Consider the following 20,336-nt stretch of genomic DNA (forward strand, 5'->3'; position numbering starts at 1 on the left):
CTGGAACACCCAGATTTATAAAGCAACTATAATTGAGCTAAAGAGAGAGATTAATCCCAATACAATAATAGCTGGAGAATTCAACATCACACTTTCAGCACTTGAGATAGTTCGACAAAATCAACAAAGATGCATTGGACTGAAAAAGTACTGTAGACTGAATAGCCTTAATATATATTCACAGAACATTTCATTCAATGGCTGTAGAATACATATTCTACTTCTAAGCACATGGACCATTCTCAAGGATAGACCATATAGGCCACAAAACAAGTCTTCAAAAATTCAAAAATCTTGAAGTTATATCAAGTATCTTCTCTCTACAGTGGAATAAAATTAAAAACTAATTACAAGAGGGATTTTGAAAACCATAAAGAAACATAGAAATTGAATAATATATGCCTCAGTGACCAGTGGGTCAATGAGGAAATTAATAAGGAAATTAAATATTTCTAATAACAAATGATAAAGCACAACATACCAAAACATACTGGATACAGTAGAAGCAATACTAGGAGGAAAGTTTATAGCTATAAGCATCTACATCAATAAAGGAGAGAAAGTACTGCAAATAAACAACTAATAATAGGTCTTAAAGAATTAGAAAAGCAAGAGATAAATAAAACCAAAATTAGTAGGAAAGAAAAAAAACCCAAAGAGATATAAATAAAATTGAAACAAAGAAAATTTTAAAATCAGCAAAATGAAAAGTTGTTTTTTTTTTTGAAAATACAAACAAAAGTGACAAACCTTTATTTAAGAAGAAAAGAGATAAGGCCCAAATAAATACTACCAGAGCTGAGAAAGGAGGCATTACAACTGATACCACAGAAATTCAAAGAATTGTTAGAGGCTACACTGAACAAGTATAGCCAATAAATGGGAAAATCTAGAAGAAATGGATAAAGTTATAGACACATACAACCTTCCAAGATAGTACCATAAAGAAATTAAAAAGTCAACAGAGAAATAACTGTAATGAGAATTAAACAGTAATAAAAAGTATTCCAGCAAAGAAAAGCCAAGGGCCAGATGGCTTCACAGCTGAATTTTATCAAACACTTAAAGAAGATTTACTATCAATCCTACTGAAACCATTCAAAAAGCTAGAGGAGAAATAAATGACTCCAAACTCTTTCTACCAGGTAATTGTTACCCTGATACCAAAACCATGCAAAGACACATGATAACAACAAATAAACACACAAAAAACATCAGGCCAATATCCTGATGAAGATTTATGCAAAAAATTCTCAACAAAATATTAGCAAACTGAATTGAACATCACATTAAAAAGGTTGTTCATTATAACCAAGTGGGATTTATCCCAGGGAAGCAACATATACAAATCAATCAATGTGACACATCATGTCAACAGAATAAAGGACAGCAACATTATGGTAATTTCAGTTGATGCTGAAAAAGCATTTGATAAAATTCACAATCCCTTCATAATAAACATAATCTAAAAACTGTGTATAAAAGGACCATTACTCAACAAAATAAAAGCCATATACAGCAGACCCACAGCTAGTATTATAGTGAATGTGGAAAAACTGCAAGCCTTTCTCTAAGATTTGGAACATGAAGTAGAACAGTGATGCAAGGATGTCCATTTTTACCACTGTTATTCAACATATTATTGGAAGTCCTAGCTAGAACAATCAGACAGGAGAAAGAACTAAAAGATATCAAAATTGGAAAAGAAGTCAAGTTATCCTTGCTTGCAGGTGACATCATCTTTTATATTTGAAAAAAACCTAAAGACCCCACCAAAAAACTGTTGGAACTGATAAACACATTCAGTAAAGTTTCAGGATACAAAATAACACAAGAAAATTGTAGTATTTATATATGCCAGCAGCAAACAATCTGAAATAAAAATCAAGAAGATAATCCCATTTATAATACCTATCAATAAAATAAAGTACCTAGGAATTAACATAACCAAAGAAGTGAAATATCTCTGCAATGAAAACTAAAATGTTGATGAAAAAAATTGGAGAGGAAACAAAAATGGAAGGATATTCAATGTTCATGGATTGGAAGAATCAATATTTTTAAATGTTTATGCTTCTAAAGGAATCTACAGTTTCAACATAATCCTTAATGTAACAATGACATTCTCCGCAGAAATCGAAAAAACAATCCTGAAATTTATATGGAACTAGGAAAGATGCTGAATAACCAAAGCTCTCCAGAGCACAAAGAGCAAAACTGGAGAAATCACATTATCTGACTTAAAATTATACTACAGTTATAGTAACCCAAATAGCACAGTACTGGCATAAAAACAGACACACATAGACCAATGGAATGGAACAGAGAAACCAAAAACAAACCCACATGCCTACAGTGAACTCATTTTTGACAAATGTATGAAGAATATTAACTGAGGGAAAGACAGTCTCTTCAATAAATGGTGCTGGGAAAACTGGATATCCATATGCTGAAGAATGAAACTAGACTCCTACTCTCACCATATACAAAAATCAAATCAAAATCGTTTAAAGACTTAAGTCTAAGACTTCAAACTATGAAACTAGTACAAGAAAACATTGGGGGAAACTCTCTAGGACATTGATATGAGCAAAAGTTTCTTGAGTCACACCCCAGAAGCACAGGCAACCAAAGGCACTGTGGAATACAGTTTGGAGGTTCCCCAAGAAACTGAAAATAGAACTATCGTATGATCACTCCTAGGTATATACCCAAATGAAGTTAGTGTATTGGAGAAATATCTGCACTCCCATGTTTACTGTAGCACTATTCACAATAGCCAACAGTTGGGATCAACCTAAGTGTCCATCAACAGATTGATATATAAACAAAATGTGGTTATATAAACAATGGAGTACTATTCAGCCATTAAAAAGAATGATATCCTGTCATTTCTAACAAGATGAATAGAACTGGAGGTTATTATGCTAAGTGAAATAAGCCAGGCACTGAAAGAAAATCCTCACGTGTTCTCACTTATTTGTGGGAGCTAAAAATTAAAAACAATTGAACTCATGGAGATTAAGAGTAGAACAATAGTTATCAGCGGCTGGGGATGGTAGTGAGGTGTTGTGTGGCAAGTGGAGATGGTTAATGCATACAAAAATTTAGTTAAATATAATGAATAAGATCTAGTACAGGTTGACTGCAATCAACAGTAATTTATTGTATATTTAAAGATAAAAGAGTATAATTGGATTATTTGTAACACAAAGAAAGCTTGAGGTAATTGCTACCCCATTTATCCTGATATGATTATTACTCACTGAATGCCACTATCAAAATACCTCATGTACCTCATAAATATATACACCTACTACGTACTGACAAAAATTAAAAGTAGAAAATTTAAAAGATACCTGCAATCATATATTTATCACATAACTATTCACAACAGTAAAGTCATGGAATCAACTTGTGTCCATCAATGGATGGCTGGATAAAGAAAAATGTGGCATATACACCATGGAATACTATGTAGCCATACAAAAGAATGAAATCATGTCTTTTGCAATAACATGAATGGAGCTAGTAAGTGGAATGAATTGAAAACAGCAAATAAAATGCTCCATGATCTCACTTATAAGTGGGAGCTAAAAAATGGGTTCACATGGACATACAGAGCAAAATAATACATTCTGGGGACTCCAAAAAAGGAGAAGGTAGGAATGGGGGTGAGGGCCTAACTAGTGTACAATATTCAGTATTTGGGTTATGGGCAAACTACAATGCCAAACGTCACCATTACACAATACATCCATTAAAAAAACCTGCACATGTAACCCCCGAATCTATGAAAATAAAAAATAGAAAAAGAAAGATAAGCACTAGAAGATACTATTCCAACTGAATTTTTATGATACTTTCTGAATTTCAACAATAAAAAAATGCTTACCTTTTCCTTTTATTGTTGAATTTCTCTACTTGGCCTTGTAAAGCCCAATAAGGAAAGAAACATGTTCTAATAACATATTGTTAATGTATATTTGCAAAGGTGTTTTTCTACCAAACTCTTCCATTCACTGACAGAAAACAGCTTATGAATTTTTAAGAAATTTACCTTTTATAAGTTTACTTTATACATAAACCTATGTATTATGAAACAATAGAGAAAATCAACTTGCCTTTTATAAGTACATTTGCCTTTTATAAGTGCATATGTAAACCCATGTAATATGAACCAATAGAGAAAAAAATATTATGATGACATATTCTCCATGTTCACTAACAAAGGTGTTTTTCTATCAAACTCTTCCATTCACTGAAATAAAACAGTTGATGATGCATCTTAAAGAAAGTATGCTCGGCCCTGTGCAGTGGCTCACGCCTGTAGTCTCAGCACTTTGGGAGGCCGAGAAGAGCGAATTACCTGAGTTCAGGAGTTTGAAACCAGCCTGGCCAACATGGTGATACCCCGTCTCTACTAATAATGCAAAAATTAGCCAGGCGTGGTGGCACACACCTGTAATCCCAGCTACTCAGGAATCTGAGGCAGGAGAATCGCTTGAGCCCAGGAGGCAAAGGTTGCAGTGAGCGGAGATCATGCCATTGCACTCCAGCTTGGGTGACAAGAGCAGAACTCTGTCTCAGGCGTGGGGGTAAGTATGCTTACGTTTTATTGCCTTTTCTTGCTGGGTTTCTCTCTTGACCTTATAGGGCCCAGTGGAAAAAGAAACATGTTTTTTTGTTTTTTGTTTTTTTTTTTTTTGAGACGGAGTTTCGCTCTTGTTACCCAGGCTGGAGTGCAATGGCGCGATCTTGGCTCATCGCAACCTCCGCCTCCTGGGTTCACGCAATTCTCCTGTCTCAGCCTCCTGAGTAGCTGGGACTACAGGTGTGTGCCACCATGCCCAGCTAATTTTTGTATTTTTAGTAGAGACGGGGTTTCACCATGTTGACCAGGATGGTCTCGATCTCTTGACCTCGTGATCCACCCGCCTCGGCCTCCTAAAGTGCTGGGATTATAGGCAGGAACATCTTTTAAAAGCATATTCTCAATGTGTGCTTACGAAAATGCTTGTGTCTCTTTCATTCATTGAAAGAAAATTTCTTATGATAAATCTTTGAGAAAACATGCTTATATTTACCTCTTATAGCTTCATATGTAAATCCATGTGATATGAACAAATACGTTCTAATAAAAAATTGCAAAGCAACGGCAAATTATATTAAAAGGATATACTTCACTGCAAGTTTATTTGGCATAGTCTCTAAAAAAAAGAAGCAGAGACAGAATGCTAGTAATGACTGAAGAGTCGGTAATGATTTCAAAGAAAACAAATGTTGAACTGAGTCTTAAAAGACTGGGAGACTCAGGGTAAGAGTAGGGTAGAGAAGGTAAAACATCTCTTGGTTTTTGTTACACTATTTTTTTTTTCAGGGCTTCTTTCTCTGTTTAATGCCAGTCCTTTCTTCCTCATGGGCTCAACATTTTTTTTTCTTCTTAAATGTTACTCAGGACTTCATTTCTAGAGGTCCAATAAATTCTCTTATTTCTTTACTTTGAGTTGGGTAATTGTTATTTATAATAGAAAGAGTTCTACCTTATCCACTGATTTTGATTCCTTAATGTTTTTCTATTTTAAACATGTTTCCTGGGACATCTTCACTATTACTTAGGCACCATTAAACAGGGTTTAGTGATTACTAAAAACATGGTTTCCAAATTTGTTTCTTTCTATACTGTCAACTGGGTGATTGTAAACCTGGAGCAATTTTGTCCCCTAGGGAATATTTGGCAATGTTGAAAATCACTTTTGATGGGTCTACTGGGGTTGGCAGGGGCTACTGGCTTCAAATGGGTAGAAGCCAGGGATTGGCTAAGCATCCTACAAGGCACAGGATGCTCTCCACCTCCTAATCTCTCTCTCAATCTCTCTCTCTCTCTCTCTCTCTCTCTCTCACACACACACACACACACACACACACACACATACACACACACAAACACTTCAAAGAATGATCCCATCCCAAATATCAAGAGTGCTGAGATTAGAAACCCTACTGCAAGCCTTTATGTCAAACTGCTAATTGATTTTCGTAATTCAAATATATCCTAAATGTCTCAAATTATGCTTAATCAAAATGGAGTATTTCGTTTTTATCACCCAAGCTATAAAGAATGTTCAACAGAACTTAATATGGTTTAGATTTCATAATATTTATTTAACTATTAGCAGTTTCTATTAAGAAATTAGGTCATACAAGTAAGAATTGAGTGAACATTTTGTTTTTCACAAAGCCACAGCAACAAGTTGACATATAAGAACCTAAAGCAGCCAGTCAGTGGGAGTGAAAACTCCTGTTACCAGGTTGAAGCTTCTTTGGGAATCTGTTCTCTTTATTTTACTTTTCCTTTGGATTCTTACTGCCTCCCACCCTATTCATGCTCTTCTCCAGGTTATGCCTATTATTTTTTGGTTCAGTTAACTAATCATCATATTCCTATAAGATTACCATAAAAAGAACTCTGCTTTTGTGAAATAGCTATGCCTATTTCTAATTTGGTAGAAACATAAATATAAGAAAAGCACAATAAACTGAAATGCTCAATTTTCTGTACTGTGGATTGACGTTCTCTATCAGACATACAACATCAATTTCATATATGTTCACATCTTTAGAAATATAGAATATTATTTCTAAGTTGTTCCCAAATAAGTACAATATACCATTTTCCTGGAAATGCTAAATACGAACTTAAAAATATCAACATTCCTGATCTTTAGTATAAAGTTTATTGTTATATGTAATTGGCAACTACTGTATATAATTGCAACCTGAGAGCTGGGACCAGTGGTCTGTTGGGAAAACAAATCCCTGAAGAAAAAAAAAATGATGAAAAGAAGAATGAAAGGAAGAAAGAAAGAAAAGCCATCTATGTAATGTTTGACTATTTCTGTGGAATAAATACTCCCTCTATTGCCAATTTCAAGTCTCCAGTGGTTTAATACCTGAGTCACAGACTTCCTGAATATTTAAAAATTGGCTCCCAGAAGCTAGGATGAGTTCTGCTCTGGTACACCACTGACTATTATGTTTTGTTCTATGGGTAAAGCAGCAATGAAGTGCAATGAAGTGGGAATCTCATGGTGTGGAATTTTTGTCCCGGTTAGCTAGTTCATGTTTCAGGCTTCGCAATTGCAAGATATAATGGTTGTACTGATGATCTCCGAAATCTATTTTGGTAGTAGCAGTCAAAGGCGCAAAGTGTTTGGTCATCAGTTACCATGACTCTTGCCGGGAACACCTCAAATGTCATGAAAATTTGAAATGAAATTGCTATAAATTGAGTTTCTTTTTTTGTTCATTTTTATTGTAGATTACATTCTGAATAGGTATCCTACTTCTCTAAGATAACTGTATGTGAATTGAAATAATTATTTGTATTATTGAAATATTTTTGTCAGTTTATTTCTTCATTAATTCCTTCATTAATTATGCTTTCTACACTAAGTAAAACATCTCTGTGACACTTTGGTGTCATTATTTTTAATCTAAAAGTAGCTGATTTTTAAAATTTGATATCTTTTTATGAAATTTTGGAAAAGAAATGAGTTTGATGATGTCACATCTGAGAGATTTCATGAAGAGGCAATCAGTAGTAGGAAGAAAAGATTGTGCTTTTTATGTGCTTTATCCAGTATATGTCTATTCTTTTATGCCATAAATAATTGCTGGCATCTGTGATATATAGATATTATTATCCTAGGAGTCTGTTTTTTGTGAAGTTTAACCAAGCCAAAGGAATAAGCCAAGTTTTTCTTTATGGTCAAATGCTGATTTTCTATTTAAAAGGCAAAGTTTTCATTACCAAAAGATGAATGAGATGACACTAAGTTTCATTTGGTTCCTTTATTTTTTTAAGTAGACAATAATGTGTCATACAAAGGCATGCAGTAGACTATTTTCCTTGACTATGAATTTGACACTTATAAAAGTAAAAAGAGTTAATTTAAAACTTTCTACTCCTTGTTAATCTGCCAGTTAGCCCATGATAAAACCACAATCATGGCATCATAGCAGGCCAGAACTGAATGACCCTGTGAGAGTAATAATTCCATTTCTTTACTAAGTGTATGGGAAAACACACCCAAAGCTAGCAAATGACTTGACATAAATAATACAGAAAGATTATTCTGCTCTTTCTACTCGATCCCAGAGCATCCTGGCATTTAGCAGTATCTATGTTTTCTATTGTCAGAATGTAAACTTAAAAAGTATACTTTGATCCACCTTCCACAGCACCACTCATAAACACCCTACTTCTTTTTACCTATTTAGATTCAAGGGCCACCAATCTCTTTTATCTCTTTTCTGCAAATTTCATACCAGAATTTGATCATACTTTTCTGCATACTAAAGTGAAGTGACTGATAAGGTAAAAGAAGGCTCCTTCTAGGAAGCATTTGCATTTTCACAGATATTCAAGAGAACCTTAGATTACCTCTCATAACGTTATTATTTTAGAAAATTTCAGATTTACAGAAACATTCTAAAATACTACACAGAGCTCCCATATATCCCACATCCACTACTCTCTATTGCAAACATCTTACATTGATATGGTACATTTGTCATAATTAACCAACGTTGATATTTTATTATTAACTAAAATGTATACTTTATTCAGATTTTCTTAGTTTTTAACCTAATTTCTTTTTTATATGGCAGAAGCTCATCCAGGATAACACACTGCATTTTTTTTTTTTTTTTTGGCCATGATTTCTTAGGTCCCTCTTGGCTAAGACAGTATCTCTGACTTTCTTTGTTTTAATGGCTTTGACAGTTTTGAGAATTAGTGGTCAGGTATTTTATAAGATGATTCTCAATTGGTATTTGTCTGATTTTTTTGAATGATTAGACTGAAGTTATAGGTTTGTGGGAGGAAGACCATAGAGGTCAAATGCTATTCCCATCACATTATATCAAGGATATATACTATCACTGGCTTATCACTGTTGATGTCAAGCTTCAATACCGAGTCAAAGTACTGTTTGTCAGGTTTCCCCACTGTACAGTTATTCTGCGTTTCCATACACTCTTTGGAAGGAAGTCACTATGTGCAACCCATATTTAAGAAATGGGGGTTATGCTTCACCTTCAAATCAAAGTATTTACATAAATTGTTTGGAAATCTTCTGCACAAAAGAGATGTCCATTATCTTCCATTTATTTATATTTTCAATCACTTATTTATATCAATTTATGTCACTATGAACTTACAGATATTTACAGTATAATTTAATATTACTTATTTATTTTGTTGTTCTAATTGTTGCAGCAGTAATCATTGGGCTCTCTTTTAATTGGTTCCTGTGTCCATATGACATATTCTCATTATCATGTGGTTTTATTGATCACTTTTTTTATTTTATGGAAATACCAGAGGCTCCAAGCCCATTTTGTATTTCCCTTTTCTAGTCCTAGAAACAACCATTTCTCAAAAAAGTCCTCATGTCACTTACTGATAAACGGTATTAGAAACCAAGATCTAGGTGCTAGTTTGACTAACTGCTACTGGGATAGCATTGATTTTAGGCCCTCTCACCTGACAGAGAAAAGAAATATGAACTTTTATACTAACACATTGCACATGCTTATAAATATGACTATAATCATCTATGCATATGTTAAGTTAAACATGAGTTTATTCTGATGTCTCCAACTCTAATCCATTACCACATGGATTAGCCTCCTAATCTTGGTTATCCCATTACAAAAATGAGACACCTTGCTCCCGCCATCTGTCATCCATTTATTTAATTGCTCAGTTGCAGCATATAAGTATAGTAGTTATAGAATTGTTAACCTAACCCATGTGGAAGATAACTTTTGAATTAGAGTACAGTACTTATGTACAACTGCTTTTGATTTCAGTTAATTTAACTAATTCCAAAGTTAGTTCAGTACTTTCTTTCCCCATCCCCAGCAGTGAGGTTATTGCATAAATTTACAACTCAGTTAAGTTTTAGTCATACTCCACACCCTATCCTGGGACTCTTTAACCTCCTAAATGTTTTTTCTTAATTGCATACATGAAGATTCTTTCTTTGTACTGTAAATTTTTCTGTGTTATCGCAAATGCATAGTTCCATGAAACCACCACGTAACCACCATTACAGTCTCATGCAGAATATCTTTACCACCTTAAAAAATTCTTCTGCTTCACCTATCAATTATTCCATGCCACCCAAACACCTGCCAGCCATCATTATAGTACAATACAGAAGTGTTTCACCACTTTAAAAATGTCTCCTGTCCTTCACCTATTCAGTCCTCCAGCTGCCCCCTGAGTCCCTGCCAAACACTGATCTTTTTATCTCCCTGGATTTGCCTTTCACAGTGTGTCATATATTTAGAATCATCCAGAATGTAGTCTTTTCAGACTGGCTTTTTTTTACTTAGAAATATAGATTTAAGATTTATCTATGTTTATGTATGGCTTGATAGGTCATTTCCTTTTAACACTGAGTAGTATTCCAATGTATGGATATACTACATCTTGGTTATCTTGTCACGTTTTGAAGAACACCTTTGTTGCTTCCAGTTTTTGGATATTATGAATAAAGCTACTATGGGTATAAGGCTTCAAATCAGTTGGGTAAATATATAAGTGTGCAATTGCTGAATGATATGGTGAGAGTATATTTAGCTTTGTAAGAAATTGCCAAGCTGTGTTCCAAAGTGACCATGCCACTTTGAATTTCTATCAGCAATGAATGAGAGTTACTGTTGCTTTGCATCCTTTTCAGCAACTGATATTGCTATTTTTTAGGTATTAGTTATTCTAATAGGATTGTGGTGAAATCTATTTACTGTTTTAATTCGTATTTCACTGAGGACATATGATTTGTGCATCTTTTCGTGTTTATTTGACATGTGTATATCTTCTTTGATGGAAATAAATAGAGGAGCTGAAAATAGACCCACACATATGCAGTCAACTGATTTCAAAAAAGGTACAACTGCAATTCAATAAGGAAAAAATAGTTCTTTCAACAAATAGTGTTGAAACAATTGGAGATATATATATATATATATATATATATATATATGCAAAGAGCGAGAGGAGAGAGAATCTAGATACAGAGCTTGTCTATATATTCTTTGCTGAAGTGTCTGTTCAGAGCTGTTGCTTATTTCTTTGCATTGTTTGCTATCTCACTGTTGAGTTTTAAGAGTTCTTTGTATGTTCTGGATACAAGGCGTTTATCAGATATGTGTTTTGTAAATACTTTGTCTAAGTTTGTGGCATGTATTTTCAGTCAACAATATCTTTCACAAAGCAGAGTTTTAAAATTGTAATAAAATTCAAATTGGTAAGTTTTTCTTTCATGGATCACAATGTTTGGTACAATTTTGGTATTGTACCTAAAATCTCACCATTAAACTCAAGGTCATCTACATTTTTCCTATTAAAAGATCTATTGTGTTACATTTTACATTTTGGCTTATGATCTATATTAGGTTAATTTTTGTGGGGTGTATTAGCTCTGAGTCTAGGTTGTTGCTCTCTCTCTCCTTGCATATGTATATATTCAATTGTTCTACCATTATTTGTTGAGAGGACTTCATTGAATTGCATTTGTGCCTTTATCAAAATCAGTTGACTATATATGTGTGAATCTATTTTTAGTTTCTCTATTCAGTTTCATTAATCTAAATGTCTATTCTTTTGCTAGCACACCATGTCGGCTTCACTACTGTGGCTTTATGGGAAGTCTTTAAATCAATTATTCACTCTCAGTTGTCTGGTAAGTCCAAGCAAAGTCATTGTTTAAGTTTGTCCAACTTTTTCTTGTTGATGGCTTCTAATTTCTTAACATGTCAAAAACTGATTCCAGAAGTTTTTCTTCATATAGTGTTTTGAATTTTTGGGCACAGGTTGGTGGAGTTACTGTTTGATGGTGGGTATGGACTTCAAATTGTACTGATGATTCAGGTTACTGACTTATTCATGTTTAAACTGTTATCAGAGGGAAAACAATCTCTCCATGTCTCAATTTCCACAAGTTAAAATGAACAAATTCCAATATACTGTCTTTAAGGTTCATAAAGTAATATAGTCATCCACCATTTCTCTCTAGTGTCTGGTTCCACCAAGAACTTCTGTGTCTGGGAATGTCCTATTCTGATAGCTCACCATATTTCCATCAGGCTTTCTTCTGGCCTGAAACAGCCTCTATCCCATGTTGCAAGTTATACCTTCCTATAGTTTTGGAGACAAACTATGGTATTATATCATGTCAAAGCTGAGGAAGTATGAATTATCTGCCAATCCGCATACCTATGGAACAGATAGTTGCTTTATTCCAACCTATACTTCTTATAAATGTTTTGTGGCTTTACTACTACCACCATTACTAGCTATTATTTCTTGAGCTCTGTGTGTAAAACAGTGTTATATGCCTTATACACATTATCTCATTTATCTTATATATCATTTTGCTAAGTCAGATATTTCTCCATTTATATGCCAATTATCATTTTGAGTTTACACATTATCTCATTTATTCTATACATCATTTTGCTAAGTTAGATATTTCTCCATTTTATTCATATGCCTATTGAGAGAATAAATGGTTTACCTGTAAATGTTAAGGTGTGAATAACTTGGATTTTGAACTCAGCTGTTTAAGTCCTGAGCTCAGTTACTGGTTGGCTTAAATGCATATGTTCAATTATCAGCTATCTTCAATCAGAGAAAGTCTTTTTATGTGATTTGCATTTATATTTTATATCTCTAAAGGTTTGTAGGGTAGAAATGCCATCCTTCATAACTAAATAAATAGAATGTTCTTCTGCCAGGTATTGCTTGATGATCCTGAACTAAAATGTTAAAAGATATGAATGGTAATACTGAACTAATATGTTAAAAAATACAAATTGCCCAGATCACTAAGATGCCATGTGAACATAATAAGCAAGACATATTTCTGAAGTCTCACTTTCCAGATACTGTTCTAAGTGCTTTATTTATATTAGCTCACTTCCCTCCTTCACAGGAACCTATAAGACTTTATGCTATCAGTAATGCAATCTTATAGTTGAGAAAATGGAGGCACAGAGCAGCTAAATACGTTGCCCAGGGCACACAATTTGTTGGTGCCATTGTCAGGACGTGAAACTAGATAGAATGGCTCCAGAATCCATGTTTCTAGCCACAATTCAATGCTGCCTCTTAGGTCTACTAAGTAATGATTTGACAAACCTTTATTAAATACCTACTGGATTGATGTTGTCACGTGCAGGGAACACAGTAAAAAATAACTGGCTTTGCCTTAGTGGGGCTCATGATTTTCTAGATACTTGATACTAAAATTATACTTCTGGAAATGCCACCGGCAGCAGCACTCGGGAGCTTCTTAGAAATGAACACTCTATAGGGCCTCACCTGAGACCGGAATCTTATGCACGTTGAAAATGGAGAAGAGCCGATTTAGAACACTAGGACCCTAGACTGTAGATTGCAGGTCTTTGTTTCTTTCTCTGGATTTTAGTTTCTTCACCTGTAAAAAGCAGAGAGAGTGCCTAGATAATATCTGAAGTTAAGTTCATCTCTAACACTCCTATGGGTATCCTCTAGGTCACATTGCCGCAAACTGCAAAGTGGAAGTGACTGGGAAGATGGATGCCCATCAACTTTTGCCCAGGTGTGTGGGCTCCTGTGTACATGATAGAGTGAGTGCCTTTTGCAATAAAGATCAAACACATTGGTGCTGGCTTTCTATGCGTTCCTTGTTTCTGTAGGCGGCTGAAAAGATTAGATTGTGTCCCAGAGAGCGAGATATTGCCTCCAGACAATTTATATGGCTTTTATATTTATTTAGAGAGCAGGAAGCCTAGCCCAGCTTCTGCTGTATGAGGCAGTGACAGGAGAATTTAAAAGGGCTGTTTCATTAATTTTGGACAGAATTTATTGCTGACAAAAGACTGCATTATTGATGGTTGGAAGGCAGCACTTGCCTCGTCTCTGAGGAGCTGCGTGGGAGTGCCGCCCCCGCTTGCCTGCAGCCTCCTTGGAGCTGCTGCTGCGGCCAGGGAAACCCTTCCCAGGGGAGGAGGGAGTCGTTCTGGCACAGCGCCTTACTGCCTGCCCGGGGTGCCGGGCTGTGATGGCAGAGCCTCTTTCTGACTGTACCACTGCAATCTCTGAACAGGAAGGACATTTAGAGGTCACACGGCTCCATCTCTGCACTTCACGGATGGGGTCCTCGACATGCACACAGGGCAAGAGATTTACTGACATATGAAGTCAGAAATCAGGTAGAAATCAGGTACAGCTGCATAGCTTCATTCGCTCTTTTTATTTTTTTAAAACTCTTTTCTAAATGACCGTGGCAGGATGTGCGTGGGTAGCTTTCTATATGTTCTTTGCACAGCACTGAACTTTGTTTCTCAAATAACGACAATAACATTATATTTGTACAGACTTTAAATGATGTATAAAGAGTTTAATCTCTCACACATTCCTTTGAAATGTGAGGAATGCAAAGAGCCTCAAGGATGTTAATGGTTTCCAGCCACTTGCAATGGGCTAGGTCTGGGCTAGATTCCTCGCACATTATCATCTTTGATGCCATCACCAATTTTGTGAGGTGGGTGTTATAATCCTCATTTGTAGAAGCGCAGTACAATTAAGGAGCTTGTTCAAGGTCTCAGAGAATGTAAGTAGCAGAGATTTTTTTTTAAGCAATCTTAGGAACTTTTGGAAGTTCAGTTCTAGGTTTACACAATATGCTTTTGTAAAAGGTTCCAAGCTGGGTTTTTGAAGGTGGGAGGAAAAAACCTTTCTGTTAGGAATGAAGAAGAGAGTGGTGACTGCTATGAAACCAAGAGATGACAATAATGTCTATGAACTAGTTCATCTTTGGAAACACAGATTTTCAGTGACCTTGAAACTCAGGCTAGAATGAAGAGTGTAGGAGATGAAAGGAATAGGCTTATCCAATGTGAGTATTAAGATAAGCAATTGCCTTCGTTCCCACTTTCCTTTGCCAGAAGAGAAGCTGTCAATGCAGACTAGAAATGGGCTGAAAGTAGAATTATGGTACAATCTTTCTTGTATACAAATCACTTTCTAGCCTTAAAACTGTACCTCTTTGATCACTCAGAAAGTGAGCAACTTGACTACCCTGCGACTTTACGATTTCCATGACACTTGATCTGAAAGGAATCTTAGACACCCAAACTATCAAATTCAAACCCCTGATTTGGAGTATGAGGACTGAGCCCAAAGAAGGAAGAGAATGTTGCAAAAGCTAATGGCAGAATCAAGGTGTTGCTCAATAACCACCGTAGAGTTCTCTCTACCACACCATATGGCTTTCTATTATTTATATACATACATGTGTGTTTTATGTTTGCATATGTTTATAACATATATACTATATACACACTAGTATATATACAATGTATACATACATATTACATGTGTGTGTATATGTGTGTGTGCATATATATATATACGTATATATATATTTTTTTCCCCTGCCTATTTTTTCTTCAAACTGTGGAGGCTAACGACCTACCTTTAGTGTGGTGAAAACAGAATGACTGTAAATACTCTATAAGTGCCTAACTGTAGAAACTTTAATTAGAAAAGTTAAAACAATTCTTGTAAATAGAGCTGTGCTTAGAGTACAGCTGTGCCTGTTCTTTCTGCTTAAAGATTTTACTCAAGGTGACTTTGAAGTTTGAGATAATTAGATTTAGGAGGTTGGAGGTCATAGAATAGGACTGGAGAGGTATCAGCACTTAGAAATCCTAAGTGTTATAAGAAAAGTAGCCTGGACAGAATTGCACATTAGTTGAAAACAACAATGAGTAAATTGCAATGAGGCTATTTAGTTTTAAAACACCTAGATTGTTTGCTATATAGTGGAGGGAGCATTGCTATGGGGTATAATACAGATTTATTTTTCAATGTCTGACTGAAATAAGGAATTCTGAAGATTGAATAATATAAAAATAGAATAGAATTAGATCCAAGGCCAAGATATTACATGGAAAATACAGTAGAAGAGGAACCTTAACTGATTAAAGGGGGAATGGGAAAGTAAGCGCAAATTAAGAATCCCACAAGAGGCCAACAAATTCAAATGGCAAAATGAGATAGTTTAGAATCAGAACATTATTCCTCAAAGTGTGACCATGGATCACTGGCTTTAGAATGATCTGTGAACTGTTTGAAATGCAGATTAGAGGGCTCCCGCTTCAGTTCTCTGGAATCAAAGCCTGGGAATAGGATTTGGGAACGAGTGACAAATACTCTACTTGTTTCTTATGCACACTAAAGTCTGGAACCACAGGGCTAGGTAGTTGTACACACTGCAAATAAATAGGAAAATAAAATATCTAGAATGACAGTTTGCACAATTTGAGGAGTAAACCATTTGGGAATCTTATTCTTAAAATTCAGAAAACCAACTTAATAATAAGCAGCCAGTATCAATGCATTTTCCATTTTTAATTTGTAGAATAAATATTGATTAGAATACTAGATAATACACACACTATTTATGTTGCTCTGATTTATACCCTCCTATGATAAGCTATTAGACATGAATTCCCTGGTCTTTATTTTTTCAATTTATTAAAAAAGGAGTGTCTTGATATGGATGGAGTTATAAGAAAAGAGGTTCAAGGAAGAGAAGACAGGGATACAGAAAAAGAATAAATATTTTGCTCGAGTATACCATATTTATTTGTTTAGGCACAATACATACAGACTTTAAGTGGTTCTGATGATTAATATTAAAATAATTGCACTGAAATAAAAATATTGAAAATAAGTAGAAAAATTTTCCAGACTGTATTGTCCATGTACATACACATATATTGTGAAAGAATACATAGATAATGAAAAAGAAGTTAAGTGTTTAAACTATTTGCTTTAATGAGTTAGAAAGGTGCGCTTTGTGCTCCTTACCTTGGCAAGCCAGATCCTTATTCTTTCACAAGGAGGTGCTGTAAATGTGACTTCCCTTGACTGAAAACAACCTTTGTTACTTTTGGAATAATTGGAAGTTCAGCTTGCCATACCCTCTGCATTATGGTTTCTTGCCAGTTAACAGTAAAGCATTTGTCAGTGACTTTCTGATCATTTGTTATTGGCCATGAGAGAATAGAGAATGTACAGGAAGTGATCGGGAGAAAAACATGGCATCGACTTTGATCTGAAGGTGGAGAGCAAAACCCTCACCACACTTGCTTATGTATCCCAAAGGGACAGATCTCCAGTGACATTTCTCACAAAAACAGTAGTGGCACCAAAACGCAAGGGCAGAAAATTCTCATTGTGTTTGATTTTTTTTTCCCCTCTCTCTCTCTCTCTCTCTCTCTCTCTCTCTCTCTCTCTCTCTCTCTCTTTTTTTTATGAGACGGAGTTTTGCTCTTGTTACCCAGGCTGGAGTGCAATGGCGCGATCTCGGCTCACCGCAACCTCCGCCTCCTGGGTTCAGGCAATTCTCCTGCCTCAGCCTCCTAAATAGCTGGGATTACAGGCACGCGCCACCATGCCCAACTAATTTTTTGTATTTTTAGTAGAGACGTGGTTTCACCGTGTTGACCAGGATGGTCTCGATCTCTTGACCTCGTGATCCACCCGCCTCGGCCTCCCAATTCTCTTTCTTTTTAACTCTAGTTTTTAATTTGAATTTTATAATTTGTGCTTTGATGACTAGCTAAATTGGTGTGAGTAGCTCATTATTATTTATATTTTTGTTCATGAATATGTCTGTATGTTTCTGATGTTTAACTGCACTATCTTACCTGATTTTAAGCAATCCTCTCAGAAAGTAGTTTATTCTATTTATTTGAATAGTTTGTGGAAAAACATTGGTTGTTATGTGCAGTCTAAGATATGATGAAATCTAGAAGGAAGTCAGAATTAATGAGATGATTGCATTAAATGGTTTTCTTCCTCCACCTCTCAAATTGTTATTTTTGTTTATATGTCTCTTTCTTTCTTCTTAATCTTGGGAAATTTTAGTAGCATTGAGAATATTTTCCTTTTTTGATGGTGGTAAAGAATGAAGAGTTAACCTTTCTTATCCTACTATTGTGTTAAGATTCATATAATCCACATACATCGATACTCGTGTGGTTTTGTGCTCAGTAGTACAAAACTGACTTTAGGATCTGGAGTATAAATACAAATTAAGCAATAGGAGAATGTTTAGAACTGGAAGAAAAATTAGAAATAATCTAATTGATTTGTGGTATAATAAAATATATATATATATATTTGTTCTTTGTCCTCAGTTCCTGACACAAACCACCTACAACCCTTAGAATTTTATTATTCATAATGAGCCCCTTTGGAACATTCCTGATCTGATGCTAATGAAGTAATACTTGTTGTGCACCTAGAGAGCTTCAGGATGCGGGCTAGTTGCTAGAAGAAAACACATCCACCTGGTTAAAGAATGAACTGGTAGCCCTATCTCCAACCTCATGGAGGGGAGAAGAAGTTGGAGAGTTTAATGATTAGTGCTTTAATCAGTTATATCTATGTAATGAAAGTTTCATAAAAACTTTGAAACATAACCAGCTGCAGTGGCACGTTCCTATAGTCACAGCTACTTGAGAGGCTGGGGCAGATAATTTGCTTGAACATAGAAATTTGAGTTTGGTGCATCATGATCATGCCCATGAATAGTCACTGCATTACAGCCTAGACACATAGCAAGACCTTGTCTCTACACACACACACACGCACACACATGCACGCGTGCACTTTGCTAAGGGAGTTACCATGTTGCTGAATATTTCCATTTGCTGGGAGAGTGGTGTACTCTCTGTATGCCTCCTCTCCCTCAATATCCTGCCCTACACACCTCTTTCGTTTGGCTGTTCCTGAATTGTAAACAGTAGTAATAAAACAGTAATTGTTAAGTATAGTGATTTCCTGAGTTCTATAAGTCATTTTAGTAAATTATAGAGCCTAAAGGGGGGTTGTGAAGAACCTCCAAATTTATAGTTGTTAGGCAGAAGTGCAGGTAGCCTAAAGACCTCATTGTGCCTGTCATGGGGGCAGCCTTGCAGAACTGAACCCTTAACCTTTGGGATATGTGTTCCTCCTGGGTAGTTAGTATCAGAATGGAACTGTATTGTCGAACACCAATTAATGTTGGTAAATAGGAGAATTGAATGTTGTTGGAAATACAAACACTCTTTTCCTAGTCTCCTCATTATGATAGAAAGTTTAGACACAGGCTATGGTAAGTGATATGCCTAATTCATGCTGCAAACTACATTAGAAGGTGGTAAAACCAAAAAGAGACTTCAGGCCTCTGGCTGTAAGTGCTGTGATCTTTTCTCTACACCACATTGCCTTTATACCACACATTTATTTATATGTCAGCTTTTGATTCATGGATAGAAGCCAATCTTCTGCATGACAGAAGAATCAGCATGGCTGGGAAATTTACAAGGAGTAGGAATTATCTGTGATCTCTAACCCCCCTACAACAACAGAAGGTTGAGAGAATCAAAGGATTATTCTGCATTCCCAAATCGCCAGTAAATTTCCTAAAATTTCCAAAGAGACATCTGGTGAGTTCTAATTTGAAGAAAAAGTCTTTCTAATATGAAAAGCTAATATTTAAGAAGAGGAAAACAGAACTGATAATAATGCTTTGCAATCACTGGGACTCTGCAATGTAATTTTACAAGGCCCTTTCTCATTCATTTCTAAATTGCTATTAATAAGACCATGAGCTTGACGGGTGAAGAAACTGAGGCCTCGGAATGTTGTGGTCAAATAATCTACCCAAAGTAAAGAGCTATAAGTAGTAGACTAAGGTTGATATCATAGGCTTTTGACTTATACATCAATGGCACTTTTCAGGATCGCAGGAAAAGACCATTCTAGTTTGATTTATGCTACAAACATTTATGAAGGGTCAGGTCTGCATTGCGCCATGAATGAGAGAGGCAATGAAGATGAATAAAATACAGTCTCAGTCTTCAAGTTGTTTATTGTCTAGTACAGGTAGCAGACACATATAAATTAGAGTACCCTTCAGTGTGATAATCCTATACTGTAGGTTCACTCAGTACTGCAGGAGGGTAATGAAGGTAGCATTGCTTCTATTCTGACTCAAAGACACCAGTGGCTCACACTTGAACTCTTACACTTTCCCTTTGTCTTCTTTGGTCTTGCTGTACACTGCCCATTTATCTCACAGAAGTAGGATTAATTCTTTTAAAATGTAAATTAGAACATGTCAGTCCTCTGTGTAAAGTTTTCCAAAGTAATCCTTTCTATTACTGAACTTAGAATCAAATTCAATCTTTCTTTCAGGGCCAAAAATGCTATACAACAGCTG

The sequence above is a fragment of the Callithrix jacchus genome, chromosome 15 (assembly GCF_049354715.1).
Source record: "Callithrix jacchus isolate 240 chromosome 15, calJac240_pri, whole genome shotgun sequence".
Taxonomy (NCBI): Eukaryota; Metazoa; Chordata; class Mammalia; order Primates; family Cebidae; genus Callithrix; species Callithrix jacchus.